The following is a 22,366-nucleotide window of genomic DNA, read 5'->3' as shown; positions in this document are numbered from 1 at the left end:
GACATTTGTCCAAATTTCACCATGATGGTCACTCACCTCTTCATCACTAAGATGATCAATTTTTACTCCATAAGTAGCTGCCTCAATTGAAGAGGTGGCATGGTTAGTTGCCATATCTTCAGCTAAGGTTTGCACTCCCCCCTTCCCAAAGTTAGTTCTCAAGGGTAGACCTGTCTCTCTTAAGTGGATTTTACCATCCTTAAAAAAGACAACATCTTTTGTCAAGGCATCATTGAAACTATCACAATCCCTTCTTCCATGGTCTGTACTATCACACCAAATACATCTATTAACAAAACCTTCTTTGGGTTGTTGTCTCTACCTAGGAAGTGGCCCCGATGGTTGGCCTTTTTCTTCAAGCTTTGCAAGCTTCACCTTCAAGTCACGCATTCCTTTCACAAGCTCATCTAGCATGGACTCATCAGACTTAGGAGTTATAAAAGTAGGCTTTACCATTTTGTCAGAAGTTGAGGTTGAAGGACTTGTAGTGTTTACTACCATCTTGTCCCTTCTTCTTTGTCGTTTGGCAAGCAGTGAGATAGCATCTTCAACTTTATTCCAGTCGGTCTTTAGTCCTTGCTCAGCATCTTTATCTTCAAGAAGAACCTCCAAATTTTCTTGAAACTCTTTACCTACATCTTGTAAGAAAAGATCTGTCTTCTCTGCATCTAGTGTAGCCCTTTCTGTCCTGGCGAGTTGTGCATAGCGCCACTCAAATTCCCTAAGTAGCTATGTTATTGATAGTCCTTGCTTTGGCTTGACTACCCATTGTAAGAATGTCCTTTTGGTTACTCTCTCAGAGTCCTCCATGAAATATTCCTCCTTTAAAGCTACTTTGAGTTCTTTCCAAATTCTCCCATGCCCATCTTTAATTCCCCTACTAGCTCAAAGCTTTGAATCATCTCACCTTTTGACAAGCGATACAACTCCATCTCCTTCACATACTCGCGCAAGTACTTGGTTACATCTTTGCCATTGATGTGATCCATTCTATTGACGATCGCTTGTATGGCTTTGGTTTTTGAAATCTCCCTTCTTTCAGTGGCATGTTGTTGTTGCATAAACATTGCAAATGCTTAAAACATTTGCATTGTTGTTGGGTCAAAATGCATACCCTGTTGCTCCACATGATCACCCATGGTCACCCACAAAATCTCACCCTAGTAGATTTGCATCGAGTTCACCAAAAATATGTCAAGAAATTTGCGATCTCGCCAGGAAAGCACCGGGCTTTTGGCTATGATAGTTTATGAGAGAACTCCAAAAAACTATATGAAGGAGTTAAACCATAGATGAGAGAACTCCAAAAACTAGTTTATGAGAGAACTCCAAAAAACTATATGAAGGAGTTAAACCATAGATGACATGAAGTCTAGGGTTTGGAAGGAAGTGCAATCAAAGAAGCCCTACTCTTTCTCTCTTACACTCACACACAAAAAGAAAGAACACAAAAGAGAACATCAAAACAACACAAAGATGAAAACATCAAGGCTATGGTCATATCGTATCATGGGTAATATGAAAGGGTTAATAGATGAGTTAATGGCATTCAATCTTTGCAGACCAAACAAGCTACGAATTGTTCTTTGGAATTGTAGTTTTGTGCTTACCATAATATATATGTTTTGTCTAGTGATTAGGATTAATTGTGTGTACAAATCCTCTTGGTTCATATCAAGATAACTACACTTACGTCAAAAGAGAAGTTATAGTCTATAAGAGGTAGTATGATGGGATCCGGTGAAAGAAGTATTTCATCGAGCCTTTCTGGGCCAAAGAGAAACACTATACGTTGTTGAAAGTGTATTTTACAACTAATCCATACGTTAATTCTAATAGATCGCATAGAGTGGAAGCGATAGAAATTCTCATCATGTGGATTATTCATCTAGGATAACTCTAGTATGTGAAAATTATAGATATGAGAGAAGATAAGAGAAGAGAAGAGAAGAGAATTTCCCTCCCAATCCCTATTCTTGCCCGTAGGCAATAAGGATACTGCGGGGAGAGATGTACCTATAGCAAGAAGAACTTAGAATTTGTAGAAAGAATGAATTTCTAAGAGTGAGAGAGATAGGTTTGGTTAGAGAGGGAGATGAGATTAGAGATATATGTTGGATTAGAGGTGAAAAAGAAAACAACAAAAAATCAACAAAATATCAAAGTAGAACACATCTTACTTGACAAACCCTTCGGGAGTTATTCACCATTTTTTATGGAGAGAGAAGAAGAGGAAAGACTTCAAACCTTAATTGATGCACCAAGTTCAAATCCTTTTTTGATTAGATCTTATCTTCCAAGGATAGCTTACAAGAATGGCTAGTCTTCCTCTAGGAGTAAGTGTAGGCTTAGGCTTATGTTTATGGTGGCTAAGTACAATTACGCATTACTACTCTCACTCCCTCATGAATTCCTCTCATCAATGGCTTGAATGGTTTTCAAGGAAGAAGAGGTCCCCTTTTATAGGTGAAGGGAACCCCCAAGGGTTTACACAAGAAGAGAAGAGCCGGTGTGAACAAAAACTGAAAAAGTTGGAAATGAGTTGTATATGTACAGACTGGGGTCCAGTGTTTTGATCATATCTCCTCAACCGTGGACCCAAATAAAGAAAAAAAAAATAGCAGCATAAAATTCAGCTCATTAGCTATGACTCCCATTTTATATACTTTTTCCAATTTGGATTGGAACCTTGTGTTAAAAAATCCATCAAAATAGGATACAGTTTTGGCAGCAAAAGTCTTCTTGTGGTCCCCTTAGCCTAAAATTTTATTTGATTCCAATGGACACCTCATGCCATATGAAAGCATGACATTGCTCCTTGACAAAGTTTTGTAATCATACTTGCAATAATGCATTAAAATAGGTGTATCTTTGAAAATCATGACACCTAGTGTCCCACTAGGATATGATTCCTTCCTAGTAGCTATTAAAAATAAATATAAGATATATATATATATATATATTGGAAGTTACCCTAGATATAGGATCTAGATAGGGTGTAAGATGATAATGACATAGTAGAAAGAAAGAACCAATCCTTTTTGCCCCAAGTTAAAGAGGCGAGCTATTGACGCTTTTCCCATAGTACTTTTTGACGGTAAAGTAAGAATATGTTACCCTTGAGATAAATAATAGGATGAGATAGAAAGCTTATTATTATACTTAGATATGCATATCTACATTATAGGAAATATACTTATGTATCTAAAAAGTCACAAGATAGATATTGTAGCATTCGTTCCCACTATGTACGTGTCACATCACGACAACGCTTCTTTGTCTTCTCTCTTGCACGCCTTCCTTCGCGACATGACTCGATGTCATTGACGAAGCAACACGACGCATCGACGCCATTTGCAGAAGCTGCAATTGCATCGCACTTCTTCACCGCAATTCAAAGTAACTCGACTGCATCGACGCTTCTCGAAGATAGAGCCAATTTGTCTCGCATCGCATATGCATACGGCGTTGGGCATACCATCACGCACATTTGAAGCACTGCATCATGCCGTCTTATGATTTTCTTCACCTTGACCCACTCTTTACCAACCAATAGATCGAGCTTCTCCAACAAGATGTCCAAGAGCTCCAACATCAACTTGTTGAACATGAAAAACACGAACGTGATGTCGAGCTCAGCGACGAGAGACTTGCCAAAATTCTCAAGGCCACTTTTGACAACCAAGCCAACCGTAAAGAACATAAAATTAGTCGTCGTGCCTTCACTTTTTCCCGCTACGATAGCCGCAAAATTGGTAACATCGTCCTCTCTTGTCTTAGTCAATTTGATGATTACTTTGCTGATGAATCCTTCCCCGAGAAGGACAAAATCAAGTGTGCTACAAACCACCTAACGGTAAGGCTTTTCTTTGGTTGAACGTCACCCGCAACAATGCACAACGCCCCATCCACTTGGCTTGAATTTCAAAACCAAATCAAGCACAACTTTCTCCCACCCCAATTTCACTTGCAGGCTCGACGTGCCTGGTTTGCTTCCTCTTGGATAGAAGGCGAGACAGTGAGCCGATACACTGACAGATTTTGGCAACGGCTACTGCTCATGTGCATGGTGGAGGATGCTCCCAAAGATACGCTTCAAACCAAGTATGAAGACCGACTTCAACGCGGTATTCAAGCCAAGCTCCATTCTTTGAAGCTAGTCACTCTCTACAAGGCAATTTCTTATGCACATGATGTTGAAAAGAAGATCAATTCGATCACGCATATGCTACAAGTTAATCCACCATGGTACCAACCACCTCCTTTCAACAATAATTGCAGGTATAATCCCAATAATTATCAAACACCACGCACTCGCAATTTTTCACATGCACGTGCTTTGTACTCCTCCACGTAATACACCACATCCACGCATTGTCTTTGCCTCTGGTCCACAACCCCCTACATTTGGGCAGCCACCTCATAGTTTCGCATCTCCACCGAGTGCACCCAACACTCCACCTTCCACAAACAACGTCCTCGCATAGTGTGTCTTCGCTGCCACAAGATTAGCAATGTCATGGCCAATCCTGTGGCAATTGGCCATGCCATGGCCAATTTCCCTCTCAACCGCCAGTGTCCCAATCAAGTGGCTCAGCTTCACACTCTTGACACAAATACAAAACTCTACAATGACTGGACTACCGATCCCTCACTTGTTGATCTCAACGTTGCCGATGCAACAAGTAGTCTTATTACTATACACTCTTTGTTGCGAATGACTGCTTCTATACAGAATACAATCGTTCTCTTTTGCACGACAACGACAATACGCATTATTTTATTTATGAACGTCTTGCAAACAAACTTACATTTAACTAAAATAAAGTCACGCTTTAAAGTGAAGAGTGCATTCCAAGGTACACACTTTAATGGTATTTACATGGTTAATGACGTTGAAATCACTTTAGGTGCATATACCCAAAAATGTAATTTTCTCATTGCACGAATGCAATCTACCAACATAATTTTAGGTATGCCTTTTTGTCATGAGCATAACCCCACTATTGACTACTCGACGCACACAATGTACTTCACTTTCAACGGTCAACACATCACTCTCAACCCCAAACTTGAGACACACCCACTCTTTTCACACACTCAAGTTAAACGTGCACTTAGGAGAGAAAACAAAGCGTACATGATATAGGTGACACAGGTTGAGGAAGAGAAAGAATCCCTTCTCTCTCCTCAACAACAATAATTGTTGCAATGCATATGATGATTGTTTTGCTCACGATTACCCACCTCACTTACCTCCTTCTCGAGGTGACATGACCACACAATAGAAATCATCCCTGGCAGTTAACCACCGCACCATGCACCATATTTCACAGCCCCATGCACCAACCTGAAATCCAATGCCATGTCTCCGACCTCCTAGAAAAAGGCCTTATTAGACCTAGCTCTTCTCCTTTTGGTGCTCCTATCCTCCTTGTCCAGAAAAAAGATAGAACATTTAGGATGTGCATAGACTAGGCTCTCAACAAGGTCACTGTGAAGAATTGCTACCCTATTCCCTGCGTAGATGACCTCCTTGATAAGTTACAAGGTGCCTCTGTTTTTAGCAAGATAGAACTCAAGTCCGGGTATCATCAAATTCGTATGCACCCAAATGATATTTTTAAAACAGCATTTTGCACACAATTCGTGCACTATGAATTTTTTGTACTTCCCTTTGGTCTCACAAATGCACCAGCAACATTCTCTCACATGATGAACAAAATCTTCTTGGAGCACCAACATTTTGTTATTGTCTTTTTTAATGATATTTTAATTTTCAGTAAGTCACAAACTGAACATGAACAACATTTGCAAACTGTCTTTGTTCTTTTACATGATCGTGATCTCTATGCTAACCCGATAAGAGTCACTTCTTTCAGACAACAATAGAGTACTTAGGTCACATCGTCTCTAGTGACGGTATTCACCCCGACCCCAAGAAGAGAGAGACCATCCAAAATTGGCCAATCCCCTAGACTGTACACGAAGTTTGATCCTTTCTAGGTCTCTTTGGCTTTTACCGTAATTTTGTAAAGAATTACTCTCACATTGCACTCCCTTTCACCTTTCTCACACGTAAGCTTACCCCTTTCTCCTGGGGTGAAAGTCAAAAAAATTCATTTGACACACTCAAGTATTTTCTCACACATGCACCTGTTTTGCAATTGCTTGATTTTACACAACCTTTCTTTGTTGTAATCATTGATGCTAGTGGATCTGGAATAGGTGCTGTGTTAATGCAAAATGACCACCCCATTGCATATGAAAGTAGAAAGTTCAGGCCTAGTGAATCCAACTACAATGTCTATGATAAGGAACTCCTCGCAGTAGTTCATGCATTAGATATATGGAAACATTATCTTATGGGATCCGACGTTCTCATTAAAACTGGCCAACAGGCTATCAAGCACCTTCTCTCTCGATCTACTATCTCTGATAGACACATCAAATGGTTCAGTTTTATTCAAAACTTTCACCCAATGATACAGTAACAACCTGGCAAATCCAATGTTGTAGTAGGCCAGCTGTTGATGATGCGCCACCCTCACACCTTCACTCTTACATGTTTGCTCACATTCAAGCGGTGTATCTTAATCGTCTTTCTGTTGCTAAAATTCAATCTTTTGATGCTATGATTGATGCTTATGAAACATATATGGATTTTTCACATGTCTGGTCTGATTTGGTTGCCAATAATTACTTGCTATCGGTGACTATTCTTTTTCAAATGATTTTGTCTTTTATCGTCAAAAGCTTTGTGTCACTACACACTTTCAAGAACTTGCTATTCACGAAATGCATGCACCAAAGTATATGGGTCACCGTGGTATTCAAAGCACTCTATCTGCTTGCACTGACTATTTCTTTTGGTCTGACATGAAGCACGATGTTGCACAATTTGTCTCACACTGCATTGTTTGTCAACGTGTCAAGAGACACCATGATAAAACTCATGGACTTCTTATGCCACTGCCTATTCCAAAGGGCCCTTGGGAAGAGATTTCCCTGGATTTTATCACAGGTTTTCCACCCACCTCTTCGCACAATGATATGATTTGGATTGTCGTAGATAGGTTTAGCAATCAAGCATATTTTATTCCCTGTAAAAAGACTCTAACTGCACCTCAAGCTGCAAAAATGTTTTGAATACCGTTTTTCCTCACCATGGTTTTCCTAAAGTATTAATTTTTGATCGTGATGGTCGATTTTGCAATCATTTTTTGTCTGCACTATGCACTAATCTAGGCTCCAAAATGGACTTCACATCTTCTTTCCACCCTGAAAGTAATGGCTAGACCAAAGCTACCAATAGTATTATCCTTGGCCTCCTTAGGGCCTACACAATAGACAATGAAACAAATTGGGACCATTCCTCTCCTCCAATTTACTTACAACAACACTCCCCACTTTGCCACTAACAACGCTCCCTTTGAGATTGTCTATGGTAAGAAGTTTCCTATCCCTATGACCACCCTCACTAGTAATGTTCCTGTGGATAACACCCTTGTACAAGATCAAGAAGTCACCACAACTATCCAAAAAGCCCAAGCATGCTACACCACACAAGCAAACAAAAAGCGTAAGTTCATTGAGTTCACTTTAAATGATTATGTTTGGTTGCGTATTGAAAATTGTCGTTTGAAGAACATTGGAAAGCACACCAAGATCAAGTTAGCCCCTAGATTTTATGGTCCCTTCAGGATCACCGAAATCATTAATCCCAATGCATACAAGCTTGACATTCCACATCACTCATGCATCCACAACTCTGTTCATGTTAGTTTGTTGCAAAAATTTAAAGGTACCCCACCTATTGCACCTGTTTTTGACGACCCACCCTTACTCGAGGATGAGGAAGAATTGTTACTTCCTGAATCAATTATTGATCATGATTTCACTACTACACGCACCGGTACACAATATCATAGATATCTGGTTAAATATAAGAATCACTCTGTTGAAGAATGTCAATGGCTTCCTACAACCACTTTAAGTCCCATATACCAATACTTGATTTCTACATACCACAATCACAATAACGCATTTAGGCATGACGAGGAACCTTTAGGCAATGCATAGCATCAACTTTGGTGGAATGGTTTGATTGTCGCTCAATACAATAGAATACAATGATTGGACTTTATTGGTACATTGGTTGGTTTTTATGGAATTGATTCAAACACATGTTAGAGCTCCTACACCTTTGATAGGCAGGTCTCTCCGTTATGCAAGTGATCTGAAAATTATTGTTGTTGTCTACATGTGTGTTAGAGATCCTATGCCTAGTGAGGCAGGACTCTCTTTGATATTTACATGTGGAACTAGCCCACCACATCTAAATACCAAAGAGAGTCCTACCTCACTAGGCGTTATGAACAACTGAGGTCAGTTGCTTTTGTTACCCCGGGGTATGTTATGGAATGGATTCTGAGAAGTTGGACACTAACATTTATGGTCATGTGTGTGTGATGTAGCCGATCAAGGTAGCTGAGTCGTGGGCAGGTGGCTGACAGTAGATAGCAGGACATGGAATAATTCAATAAGATTTAGGGTTTTTAGTTAGTTCAATAAAGTCCTTTATCCCCAAAGTGGAATGTAAATAGACTCATTTATAAGTTCTCCCTTTTTGTAATTAATGTAAATACATGCCTAGAGTAAGCCATCTCACTCTGGGCATGGGGGGATGATTGTACCCAATGCTCTCTCTCTCTCTCTCTCTCTCTCTCTCTCTCTCTCTCTCCCCATGCACGGCACCCTCGATCCCGAGGGGTGTGCACGCAAGTATGAGATGTGTTTCTTGGCTATCACGATGTCCCGATTCACAAAAGTAAAAGTTGCATCTTGGTCGATCGCCTTTTGATCGTAGAGTCAGGGAGGTGGGTTTCAGGGGGAGATCAGTTGGTCGTAGTGCCTGACCAATCGGACCAATGTGGACATGCATGCCTCACTATAAAGAGTCTGAGAATGAGAACGAAAGCTCATTCTTCTCATGGCTGGGTGGTAAGCTATCGACCAAAAACCCAAAAATCATCTCATAGAAAGAGGGCTCAATTTTTACTACTTTTACCATGATATCGGTTGAGCATGGTTGCCTTGATGTAAGCCCTAGATGCCCAACTTCTCCCATGTAAGAGGCCAAGTTGTACACAATTCTCAATAACAAAAGTTGTGTCTACTTTTTTGTCTTTTCATTATGAATGGTTCATTGGAGTATCCACCATAACCCAGCAAGGCATTTTCCAACAACCCCACATGTTAGTCTATAGCAAGGGTTTTCACATAAGCCATGCAAAAACATAACTATGTGGTCACATATGTACATTTTCCATTCATATACACTAACCAAATTGATTAGGTGGCATGATGCCACCTTGGGAAGTTAATCCACATTGTAAAGTAAGGTTGTGCATTTGAATTGGCCATAACCCATCAAAAGTGCACACAATAGTGGTGGCTAATTGTGTACGTAAAAGGTAGTTTGTTGCACTACATGATTGTGTATCTTTAGCCACAAATTAGATTTCTTTGCCCGTTTAAAAGGGCAAAGTGGAAGCATTCTAACATCTAGAAATTGATATAGAGATAGATAGGGAACTTTGGATTGGTGGTCGAGGTACTTTAGGAAACTTAAAATCTAGAGGATTCTAAGGAACAAATCCATGAAATAATAACCATTTCAACACGAATGATCAAAATGCATGATTTATAATCATCATGGAAATGCATCATGGTAAAATGCAGCTATCGGATGCTTTGCCAAATCAGTATGTTTTTGTTTCCATCTTGAAGGCGTGTGCAAAGACCACAAATCTGCTATTTTACATGGAATTCCCTGATCGATACATATGCTCGTCTTGGAAAGCATGATGAAGCATTCATGTTGTTCAGGACGATGCTCATGGTGGGTGTTTGTCCTGATCAGGCCACATTTGTTACTGTGATGCATTTGTGTTCTGGCATGGCGTCTCTTAATCAAGGCCAAACTGTGCATGTTCAAATCTTTGAAACTGACTTTAGATTTGATCATGTTGTCAGAAGCAGCCTCATCGATATGTATGCTAAATTTGGAAACCTTGAGGGTGCCCGTCGTGTATTTGATGGCTTAAAGCTAAGAGATCTTGTGACATGGAATGCGATGATTGCACTGTATACACAGCATAGTTATGGGCATTTGGCTTTTCAGCTTTTTGCACAAATGCAGGAGTTGGGCCTAAAGCCTGATAAGTATACGTTTGTGAGCATTGTCAAAGCATGCACATCAATAGGAGCTTTGGATTAGGGCAAACAGGTGCATTGTTTCATTCTGGAAGGGGGTTATGAGTCAGATGTCTATGTTGGAAGTGCCTCGATTGACATGTACTGTAAGTGGCATAGGCTAAAGGATGCCTTAACTGTGTGTGAAGCAGTGCCGCAGCCTAATATTGTGATCTGGAATGCCATGTTGTCTGGTTATGCTCTATGTAGGGACTTCAAGGAAGCTTGGGGTCTTGTCGAATCAATGAAAAGTGAAGGATTCAAGCCGGATGCAGTGACCTTTGTCTGTCTTCTATCCGCATGTGGCCAGGAAGCTCTAGTGAAACAAGCTTTTGACCATTTAGAGTCTATGGATACAGCCCATGGAATGAAGCCTTCTCTTAATCATTTGACTTGTATGCTTGATATCTTAGGGCGTGCAGGGCGCTTGGATAAAGCTATACAGATCCAACAACAGATACCGTTGTTGCAGTCTGATACAGGTTGGAGATCTTTGCTTAGTCACTGCAGGACACATGGCAGTTTTGAGCTTGGAAAGCAATGCTTCAACAAGATTACAACCTTGGACGAGAGTGCCTCTGCAAGTTATGTGCTCATGTCACGGTTATGCACAGATGCGTGTGAGTGGGGAGAAGCCATCGAACTAGAAGAGAGGAGAAAATCTATTGGTGAGCAGAAGAAACTTGGCATGGCGTTCATAGAGGTTAACAATCAGGTGCATCATTTTCTGGTCGGTGATTTGAGCTATCCAGTAGAAGACAAGCCGTGTTCTAAGATGAAACGGCTCAAAGAACTCATGTTACAAGGGGGATACATGCCTTCATTGGACTCAGTATTTGCAGTAAGCACCCGCTACGCCCTTCCTCTTCCCTTTGTATCATCCCTTAAAGGTAGAAAATAGTAAGATGCATTGGCTCTTCTCAATAGAGGGGCTAGCGCCCTTGCAGTGAGCAATGTAGATACTTGTAAACCCTTATTTTTCAGAGCACTAGTTGTCCTGAGTGAAGCCATATTGCCAAGAAAATTGTTCTTGTTATCCTATGATTGCGGTGCCACCAGCATGATAGAGCTGGTCCCTGAAAAAATAGTTTTTTGAATGACTAGCGTCACCATTGGCCTTTGAACATGCATTTGGTCCCAATATAGGGCTTGTTTATGTACATGTGTAGATATAAATTCTTCAACTGGCAAAAAGTTGAGTAAATTCTCTGCGGAAGTCATGTTGTGGTTATAAGGGTCCAGTGCTGTAGGAAAAATGGATTTTAAAAATTTAGAGCTACCATTCTTGCTTTGTGTTCGTGATTTGGTTCTTCAATAATCAACAGTGGTTCATGTGTAGACTGGTTAAGAGATAATCAAGAGAAAGATGCCTAGTTAAGAGGAAATAAGGGAATAATGGCCATTGTCACATTTCTTTATGTGATCCATTTGTCCTTACAAATTTCAAAGTCTTCTTCTAAGCGAGCAATTTCCAGAAGATAAAGATTGATCGACAAAGGTCAAGATGAAGGAAAAGAAGAGCTTGACAATCTTTAGCGGCAAGAAAATGCATCAATTGATGCTGACGTGGTAGCTTTGGTTGGTGCCACCTCAAGATAAGATTTCTATATTATCAACCTTTGCCTCAATTAGAGGCAAAGGGCAACCATCGATCGAGGACAAAATAGATGTAAGAGGTGCCACATTGTGGCAGGCTGGAATAGCGATAGGGAAGAGGGTAGGTCACGTACTGTAGGTGGCAGGAGGTGCGTAGGTGGAACCTGGTGGTAACAAAGACAACGCTGTAGAGCAATAGGGACATACAAGTGTTGCAGAGAAAAGCCTCTTTTTTTAAAGGGAGAAGGTGCATAAAGACTGCAACACCAACTAGTGGACAAGTGGTTAGTGCAACGCGTACAAAGGCATCGAGGTATGCGCTCATGAACCCAATTTTCAAGAGCTTTTGAATGAAAATTTAGCTTCATAGGAGGGGGAAATCACTTGAAGGAATCCTTGAAGATTCCACGAAATGTGAAATGCAAGTGTGTGTGTGTCTGTGTGTATATATATACATCAGCATGTGGCCAGGAAGCTCTAGTGGAACAAGCTTTTGACCATTTGGAGTCTATGGATACAGCCCATGGAATGAAGCCTTCTCTTAATCATTTGACTTGTATGCTTGATATCTTAGGGCATGCAGGGCGCTTGGATGAAGCTATACAAATCCAAGAGCAGATATCGTTGTTGCAGTCTGATACAGGTTGGAGATGTTAGCTTAGTCACTGCAGGACACATGGCAGTTTTGAGCTTGGAAAGCAATGCTTCAACAAGATTACAACCTTGGACGAGAGTGACTCTGCAAGTTATGTGCTCATGTCACGGTTATGCAAAGATGCGTGTGAGTGGGGAGAAGCCATAGAACTAGAAGAGAGGAGGAAATCTGTTGGTGCGCAGAAGAAACCTGGCATGGCGTTCATAGAGGTTAACAATCAGGTGCATCATTTTTCTGGTCGGTGATTTGAGCTATCCAGTAGAAGACAAGCCGTGTTCTAAGATGAAACGGCTCAAAGAACTCATGTTACAAGGGGATACATGCCTTCATTGGACTCAGTATTTGCAGTAAGCACCCGCTACGCCCTTCCTCTTCCCTTTGTATCATCCCTTAAAGGTAGCAAATAGTAAGATGCATTGGCTCTTCTCAATAGAGGGGCTAGCGCCCTTGCAGTAAGCAATGTAGATACTTGTAAACCCTTATTTTTAAGAGCACTAGTTGTCCTGAGTGAAGCCATATTGCCAAGAAAATTGTTCTTGTTATCCTATGATTGCTTATTGCCATAACAATCTTTTGGAACAAGCTGTGCTCCTTTTCAAACAGATGCAAGAGGCAGCGTTTGAACCCGATTGTGCCACGTGGAATTCCCTGATCAGTGCATATGCTCGTCTTGGAAAGCATGATGAAGCATTCATGTTGTTCATGACAAAGCTCATGGTGGGTGTTTGTCCTGATCAGGCCACATTTGTTACTGTGATGCATTTGTGTTCTGGCATGGCGTCTCTTAATCAAGGCCAAACTGTGCATGTTCAAATCTTTGAAACTGACTTTAGATTTGATCATGTTGTCGGAAGCAGCCTCATTGATATGTACGCTAAATTTGGAAACCTTGAGGGTGCCCGTCGTGTATTTGATGGCTTAAAGCTAAGAGATCTTGTGACATGGAATGCGATGATTGCAGTGTATACACAACATTGTTATGGGCATTTGGCTTTTCAGCTTTTTGCACAAATGCAGGAGTTGGGCCTGAAGCCTGATCAGTATACGTTTGTGAGCATTGTCAAAGCATGCACATCAATAGGAGCTTTGGATTAGGGCAAACACGTGCATTGTTTCATTCTGGAAGGGGTTTATGAGTCAGATGTCTATGTTGGAAGTGCCTCGATTGACATGTACTGTAAGTGGCATAGGCTAAAGGATGCCTTAACTGTGTGTGAAGCAGTGCCGCAGCCTAATATCGTGATCTGGAATGCCATGTTGTCTGGTTATGCTCTATGTAGGGACTTCAAGGAAGCTTGGGGTCTTGTTGAATCAATGAAAAGTGAAGGATTCAAGCCGGATGCAGTGACCTTTGTCTGTCTTCTATCAGCATGTGGCCAGGAAGCTCTAGTGGAACAAGCTTTTGACCATTTGGAGTCTATGGATACAGCCCATGGAATGAAGCCTTCTCTTAATCATTTGACTTGTATGCTTGATATCTTAGGGCGTGCAGGGCGCTTGGATGAAGCTATACAAATCCAACAGCAAATACCGTTGTTGCAGTCTGATACAGGTTGGAGATCTTTGCTTAGTCACTGCAGGACACATGGCAGTTTTGAGCTTGGAAAGCAATGCTTCAACAAGATTACAACCTTGGACGAGAGTGACTCTGCAAGTTATGTGCTCATGTCACGGTTATGCACAGATGCGTGTGAGTGGGGAGAAGCCATCGAACTAGAAGAGAGGAGGAAATCTGTTGGTGCGCAGAAGAAACCTGGCATGGCGTTCATAGAGATTAACAATCAGGTGCATCATTTTTCTTGTCGGTGATTTGAGCTATCCAGTAGAAGACACGCCGTGTTCTAAGATGAAAGGGCTCAAAGAACTCATGTTACAAGGGGGATACATGCCTTCATTGGACTCAGTATTTGCAGTAAGCACCCGCTACGCCCTTCCTCTTCCCTTTGTATCATCCCTTAAAGGTAGCAAATAGTAAGATGCATTGGCTCTTCTCAATAGAGGGGCTAGCGCCCTTGCAGTGAGCAATGTAGATACTTGTAAACCCTTATTTTTAAGAGCACTAGTTGTCCTGAGTGAAGCCATATTGCCAAGAAAATTGTTCTTGTTATCCTATGATTCCGGTGCCACCAACATGATAGAGTTGGGCCCTGAAAAAATAGTTTTTTGAATGACTAGCGTCACCATTGGCCTTTGAACATGCATTTGGTCCCAATATAGGGTTTGTTTATGTACATGTGTAGATATAAATTCTTCAACTGGCAAAAAGTTGAGTAAATTCTCTGCGGAAGTCATGTTGTGGTTATAAGGGTCCAGTGCTGTAGAAAAAATGGATTTTAAAAATTTAGAGCTACTATTCTTGCTTTGTGCTCGTGATTTCGTTCTTCAATAATCAACAGTGGTTCATGTGCACACTGGTTAAGAGATAATCAGGAGAAAGATGCCTAGTGAAAAGGAAATAAGGGAATAATGGCCATTGTCACATTTGTTTATGTGAGCCATTTGTCCTTACAAATTTCAAAGTCTTCTTCTAAGCGAGCAATTGCCAAAAGATAAAGATTGATCGACAAAGGTCAAGATGAAGGAAAAGAAGAGCTTGACAATCTTTACAGGCAAGAAAATGCATCAATTGATGCTGACGTGGTAGCTTTCGTTTGTGCCACCTCAAGATAGGATTTCTATATTATCAACCTTTGCCTCAATTAGAGGCAAAGGCAACCATCGATCGAGGACAAAATAGATGTAAGAGGTGCCACATTGTGGCAGGCTGGAATAGCGATAGGCAAGAGGGTAGGTCACGTACTATAGGTGGCAGGAGGTGCGTAGGTGGAACCTGGTGGTAACAAAGACAACGCTGCAGAGCAATAGGGACATACAAGTGTTTCAGAGCAAAGCCTCTTTTTTTAAAGGGAGAAGGTGCATAAAGACTGCAACACCAACTAAAGGACAAGTGGTTAGTGTAACGCGTACAAAGGCATCGAGGTATGCGCTTATGAACCCAATTTTCAAGAGCTTTTGAATGAAAATTTAGCTTCATAGGGGGGGGGGGAATCACTTCAAGGAATCCTTGAAGATTCCACGAAATGTGAAATGAAAGTGTGTGTCTGTGTGTATATATATATATATATATAATGTAGAAGACAAGCATTGGATTCCGGACGCTATTGGAGATCTCCCTCGATGCCATACAGTTCGGTACTAGTACCTCACTTTGAAAAGGAGGGGATGTCACGTGCCACATCCAACCCTATGTGTATGTGGACAAGCTACATTATGACCAGGGTTCAGTTCAGTCAAGTCAGTTTAGAATAGGAAGTGATCTGACACTTTTGTGAGTTTGTTCGCAGACCGTGCATGTCCAAACACTTAGAATAGATGCATATCCTCTGGTTGCACACAGCATGATCATGAGCATTACCATCAGAATCCATCATGAGCATTTTCCAGTGCACAGAACCTATTTTTCCTATTTTTGACATTTTCACTTATTATTTTTAAGTGACTTTTGTTGGATAGTAGCTAGGGCAATTTTGCTAAGTTTGTATAAGTAGAAACCTAGCACTAGCACTTTCTGGCAGAAGAGGCAGCAGGAGCACCTTGCTCAACAGGCAACTTCTCAACATCACCGGAACAGCATGGCCTAGCGTTTTGCAACAGCATCAAGCTAGCATTTTTTGCAAGACAGATCAGCCTTGGCGTTTTTGCATTGCAGAGCAGCTTCGGCATTAGCAGACACAACTGTTCCACTTGACAACATCCCTTGTGTCGTACTCTCTTCTCTCTCTATCTCTCAGTCTCAGCACCTTCACGCACAGTGTCTAATCTCTTTGTTTGTCATCACTTGCACTCTCTCACTAAAGCACGGAAGGCTCTGCCTTCCCTAAGAATAAAGAACCTTCAGCACAATTTGGAGCACTCATCTTGACCAAAGTTAAACATTCACTTCCGTTGCACCTTACACTAGCCTCTGTCGGGACCCGTGTTTCATACCACCAAGCCCACACCATTACGGGTGTGTGGATAGAGCTGCCAAGGACCTAGAGTCAGGGTGTGGTGATCACACAAGATGTCTCACAAATGAGACCCAAGTCCTATTTATAGGACTTCATAACCTATGGGCCAGGTTCACACTGGCCGGGCATACTGTAGGCGCCCATCCTAATGTCTGGAGATGTAACACTTCCCCCCTTATTTTAAATTGTTGTCCTCAACAATATCCTCGGACATTTTCGAGCATGGACCAGTTCGGATCGTTTCGGAATTCTTTGGTACCCTAACGTACACCCACATGCCCTCCTGGAGTTGAAGGGGTTGTTGATGTTGATTAGCGTAAAAAGTGGCACAATCTTGTGCCGTCTTTATGCTTTCTTGCACGATATGCAAGATTTGTTACGTCTTCAGACATCAGGATGGGCGCCTGCAGTATGTCCGGTCCTTTTAAAGGACTAATTTATAAACAAACTGTTCATACTTCGTAAAAATGTAGAGTGGTCACTTAAAAGAGAGGGGCAGCCATTTTGTGCGGTATAAATAATAAACATAAAAAGTGAAAGGAAGCAGCAAACAGAGTGAGGCGCCGCGTGGGATTTATGCGAAGCTGAAAAAAAATACACCGTCATAAGGTATAGCTGCCCCAAGGTGGCCGCCCTCGTGCTACCACCTCAAAGCTTTCGCGCATACGTGTTGACTCCTCACCGTCCAAAGTTGCCGCTTGCAACATACGCGCGTACAAACGTAGGCTTACGTTTGAAACCAGTAGGTGAGTGTGAAACCAGCAGGTGGGTAGGACAAAGTTAGTGCTGAGAACAACACCATAGTGCAAAGCCATGACCCGTTGCCCATCGTATGCATGAGGCTGGAGGTGATCGCATGTACATTCACACGCACACTGTCGACGATTTGCCAATTGCTGCCCCATTTGTTGATGATCTGCAAACGTACGATGGCTCACAAGAAGGATATTCGGGGATGCCCAAGAGTATTCATATTGGTGGAGCACTCCTGCACTATTTCCACCTTGGCCATCATGCTCGCTTGCTCTTCTAGCGAAAGAGCAAGTCGAAGTGTCGACTCCGCGGTGTCGGAGGAGGGGGCTTTAGTAGAGTCCCTTTGAGGTGAAGCAGGGGCCGCTATCCAGTGTTTGTTGCTGAAGATAAGAAGGCGAAGACGTCGATGAAGAACACCAGTAGGCTGAAAACAGCCCACAGATAGCGTGCGAGGGTGAAGGGACTTGGGAGGATGGGGGCTGGAGGTGAAGGGGTGCTGCAAGGCGGGGTGAGGGCAATGCAAAGCAGGGAAAAGGGGCGGGCAGGCTGGCAGTGCGAGGGGGGGGGGGGGGGGGGGGTAGCGATGGCTGAGAGGGAGCAACAACGAGCTAAACACGCCAACAAAGTGGTAATCAGTTTTTTAGGTTTTGCCTTCGGGCATATTTAGTAACTTAAAATAGTACTTGCCCTTGAGATTAGTACCATTTGGGCATTTTGAGGGATCTTTTTTTTTTCCCCAAGAAAGAGATCCTTCCATTAATTAATAAAGCTGCCCATAGGGCTACAACCACCTCTGCTAGAGAGGGTTGCAACAATAGCAAGGGGAGACTCTCTGTAAGGTGCTGCGGAAGTGAATGTTGAACTTTGCTCAAGATGAGTGCTCCGAACTGTGCTCAACTTTTACTACGGAAGGGATTGCCTTTCGTTCCTTTAGTGAGAGAGTGCAATGATCACAAACAAAGTGAATGACACTGTGAATGAGGTGCTGAGACTGAGAGAGAGAGAGAGAGCACCAGACTGTTGTCAAACCCTCCTCCAAGGGCCCCCCTCTCTGTGGCGAGAAAGGTCTATGCTATTGATTGCACAAATCTGGTACAATGGTCTAGATGCAATGGACTTGCCGACGATGTGGACGACAATGATGACGGCGACGAGATTGGCTGAAAACTGAAAACGCTATGGGCTGAAATCTGCAAATCTGCTAACTGCTGAATTTTGACACTGTGTCGGCAAGGAATTGCGATGGCGATGACGCGACAACAATGCGCTAAAAACGCAGATGCTGAAATCTGCGGACAACGGGCTGAATTTGAAAACACTGGCTGATTTGACCGTGCGGCGAGGTTCTGCTGCACGGAGGTGAGATCTGCGAGGTTTGGGGCTGTACTTGCACAGTCTAAGTGCTGAAAATAGAAAACGCTGATGCTAGGGGCTGATTTGGTGGCGACAAACTGCAAAACGTTGATGTTGATCTGCAAGTTGCAAAAACGCCAAGCTGATCTGGGATCCGCAAAACGCCATGGCTCATCTGGATTTGAAAAAAGCTAGGCTGAAAACGCTAGGGTCTTCCGTCGGTCTTGCTGAGAAGGTGCACTGCAAGTTGTAGGACTTCTGCTACCTCTTCTGCCAGAAAGTGCTAGCACTAGGTTTCTTTTATAGAGCTTAGCAAATTTGCCCTACCCAGTTTCCCAACAAAGTCACTTATTAATAATGCTGAAAAATGGATAAAATAGGGAAAATGGGTTCTCTGCACTATAAAATGCTCTTGATGGGTACCGATTGTAATGCTGATGATCATGTTGTGTGCAACTAGAGGATATGCAACTACTCTAAGTGCCTGGACATGCACGGCCTGCGCACAGGCTCACAAAGGTGCGAGAACACTTCCTAAGCTGACCTGAACCCTAGGCCTAAAGTAGCTTGTCCACATGCACATAGGGTTAGATGTGCACGTGACACTCTCCCAATGAAAACACAGAATATCTACAATGGGCTAAATCATGAAATGGGAGGAGGAAAAAGCCACACAGGTGGACGGTAGTGCCATCTAGGTGTCCCCTTGACCATGGTGAAAAAAGGTGCTAGGTACCAGTGTCGCAGGAAAGCCTCTTTGCGCTCCCGCATGCGATCGGAGCCGCCCTGGAGTCTCTCGAACTGGCCGCTGAGAGTGTGAATCAGCTCCAAAAAAAAAAAATCGAACAGTCTACTGAGGGGACAGGATGAGCCTCGAAGATGCAAAAGAAGCGGGCCTGCCAAATGAACCAGAGTGTCAGGCCGTAGATGAGCTCCCAACACACCTCTCTCTCACTGCACCACTCTAGGGAGGTAAGCTCTATGGCTAGCTGGAGTGTCGGTCGACTCCCCTGGATCACTATCATCCTGCTGGTGGAAGCCAACTCAAACTGGAGCGCAGGGCCTGTGAGTGTGGATCAAGCTGCAGCACCCCAAGTGTACTACCGGGCTGTGGAGAGAGCTGGCATCAGTTGAAGAACCTGAAGCCAATCCTACTGTGCCATGGGGCAGTCCCACAGACAGTGCCACTAACTCTCCAAAGGGTGACCTCAAGCTGCACAGGCTGCCAAAAAGCCACTGTGCAGTAGCCAACTCCCAACTGCTGTAGCTGTGTGTGCAACTAGCCACTGGAACAAAGTGGCTCGCCTCGGCTGTTTGGAGTCCCACTACTGCGTCCAAAAGCCTGACAAGAAATCAGCTAGGTGTCCCCTTGACCATTGTGAAAAAAGGTGCTAGGTCCCAGAGTCGCAGGAAAGCTTCTTTGCGCTCCCGTATTGGATCCAAGCCGCCGTGGAGTCTCTCGAACTGGCCGCTGAGAGTGTGAATCAGCTCCAATAAAAAATTTCAAACAGTCTGCTGAGGTGAAAGAATGAGCCTCGAAGATGCAAAAGAAGCGGGCCTGCCAAATGAAACAGAGTGTCAGGCCGTAGATGAGCTCCCAACACACCTCTCTCTCACTGCACCACTCTAGGGAGGTAAGCTCTATGGCTAGCTGGAGTGTCGGTCGACTCCCCTGGATCACTATCATCCTGCTGGTGGAAGCCAACTCAAACTGGAGCGCAGGGCCTGTGAGTGTGGATCAAGCTGCAGCACCCCAAGTGTACTACCGGGCTATGGAGAGAGCCGGCATCAGTTGAAGAACCTGAAGCCAATCCTACTGTGCCATGGGGCAGTCTCACAAACAGTGTCACTAACACTCCAAAGGGTGACCTCAAGCTGCACAGGCTGCCAAAAAGCCATTGTGCAGTAGCCAACTCCCAACTGCTGTAGTTGTGTGTGCAACTAGCCACTTTGTGTGCAACTAGCCACTGGAACAAAGTGGCTCGCCCTGGCTGTTTGGAATCCCACTACTGCGTCCAAAAGCCTGACAAGAAATCAGTTGTGAGACCATCCTCTTGCCAATGAAGTGCTGCAGCAGGACGAGCCTCTCTTCGTGCTGCTAGTATGTGACGCCCCAGTTGAACAGTGTACTGAAAGAAAGGGATCCCAGAGTGGTCGGCTGAAGAGAAGGGGCCTCTCCAAAACCCTCTCCAGGGTCCCACTGCACTTGTGCCAGAGGGCAGCTCTCCCAAGCCCAAAGCTTCCAGTGGCCTAGACCTGCTGGGTGAGGATCTATGACACAAGTCCTCCCACAGATGCCCGCTACTCGTATCCTCTGAAAACAACACTTTGCAACTTGTGGAGCCTCTACTGAGACTCTGTGTAGTCGACCCTCGCCCTGGATCTCAAAGAATATAGAGGGTATAGACTCTGAGCAAGTGTGCAATGAGTCACTTGAAGGCTCCTATCTATTTGGGAGTTGTTGTCTCTATAGGAGTGAGCCACTCAGTTGGTAAGGCCTCTGTGATGCCCTGGCACATGCTCTGCACCCCTCTCATGCCCTGTAGCTAGATTCTCTGTACCTCCTTTGGCAAACCTGAAAACTGAAGCAAGTCGCCTAAAGTGCGTGTTGGACCCCCCTTCCATGGGACCCCAAGAAACATGAGGCCTACTACCAACCAAGTGGCCTCTCTGAGTGCTAACCATGGGGTTGCAAACAAGGGGCTATCTCAAGCGCTCCTCCGTGCACGTGGGCTGGTGTTGCTCCAGGCCACTCCGCAATTGCTCCCAAGAGCGAAGCAGGCTTGCAGCAGATCGATCCTCCAGTCTCCTGCTCACATCAAGTCTGCGCATCTCTGTAAAGATCCACGTGATGGATGGTCTCCAAGGGCCTTCCGCATGAGGCACTTGAGCTCTCAGCCGCTGAAGCAACAACTCCTTCCAGGGCTCCTCTCCTGGAAGCAGTCCTCTGACAAAACTTCCGAAGAAGGACTCTGCTCTGCTGTGCTGGGTCTATAATCCCCAACCCCCTTGAGAACATGGTAGAGTGATGACCTGCTAGGCTACTTTGGCTCGGGCTGACTGGGTATCATGCCCTGACCAAAGAAAATTCTTGATCAGCCTCTCGAACCGACTGACACAGGAGCTCGAGAAGATCCAACAAGATGTAATGTACCACATAGTAACCAACAACACCTGGTTGGCCACTACAACTCTGCCTGCCAAAGAGAGCCGTGCCGAACTCCAGTGTAACAGCTTTCTCTTGATGGAGAAGTGTCATAATAATCAATATCTAATTCTCCTAAATGATTTTCTCATATTAAACTGATCATTTAATGTGGGGAAGTGCCAAGGGAGAAAAAGATAGAATATTGGTTAAGTTAGCAGACCGGCCACAGTAGGGATCCAAAGGAGGGAAAATAGGGATCCAAAGGGGGGGCCATCTGCAAAAGAGCCATGTGAAACAATGGGCCAAAAAGACCCTAAGGTTCAGCCCATTAAGACTTCCAAAATGCTAAGGTTCCAAAATTCAAAGGTTGTGTCCAAAGGTCAACCCTAGGGAAAATTGGATGCTTAGTGTGTGCCCTAAAAGTCTTTGCATATCCCTACATGGGAGGGGGCGAGCCCCAAAGCTAGGGGATGAGAGAGAAAGCCACACACACACACACAGGCTCCCTTTACACAAAGGGAATGAGGGACACATGTCAGCTCCCTAGGCCAGATGCCCACAAGGTGTGCCCAATTCCTATTGGAAGACCCTTGA

General features: G+C 43.6%; 3 pseudogenes; all 3 read left to right on the top strand.

Moving 5' to 3' along the window:
• The window catches only part of LOC147463219 (pentatricopeptide repeat-containing protein At2g03880, mitochondrial-like), a 32,313-nt pseudogene extending 21,155 nt beyond the window's left edge, over window positions 1–11,158 (top strand).
• Window positions 11,159–11,761: 603 nt separating this feature from the next.
• LOC147463218 (pentatricopeptide repeat-containing protein At2g03880, mitochondrial-like) lies at window positions 11,762–12,915 on the top strand (annotated as a pseudogene).
• A 139-nt stretch (window positions 12,916–13,054) lies between these two features.
• On the top strand, window positions 13,055–14,488 carry LOC147463217 (pentatricopeptide repeat-containing protein At2g03880, mitochondrial-like; annotated as a pseudogene).
• The last annotated feature ends 7,878 nt before the right edge of the window (window positions 14,489–22,366 follow it).

Source organism: Adiantum capillus-veneris, chromosome 2, assembly GCF_014529385.1.
Source record: "Adiantum capillus-veneris isolate H3 chromosome 2, ASM1452938v2, whole genome shotgun sequence".
Classification (NCBI taxonomy): Eukaryota; Viridiplantae; Streptophyta; class Polypodiopsida; order Polypodiales; family Pteridaceae; genus Adiantum; species Adiantum capillus-veneris.
Note: the sequence above shows the minus strand (reverse complement) of the source record. Positions and strands in the feature narration are given on the sequence as shown.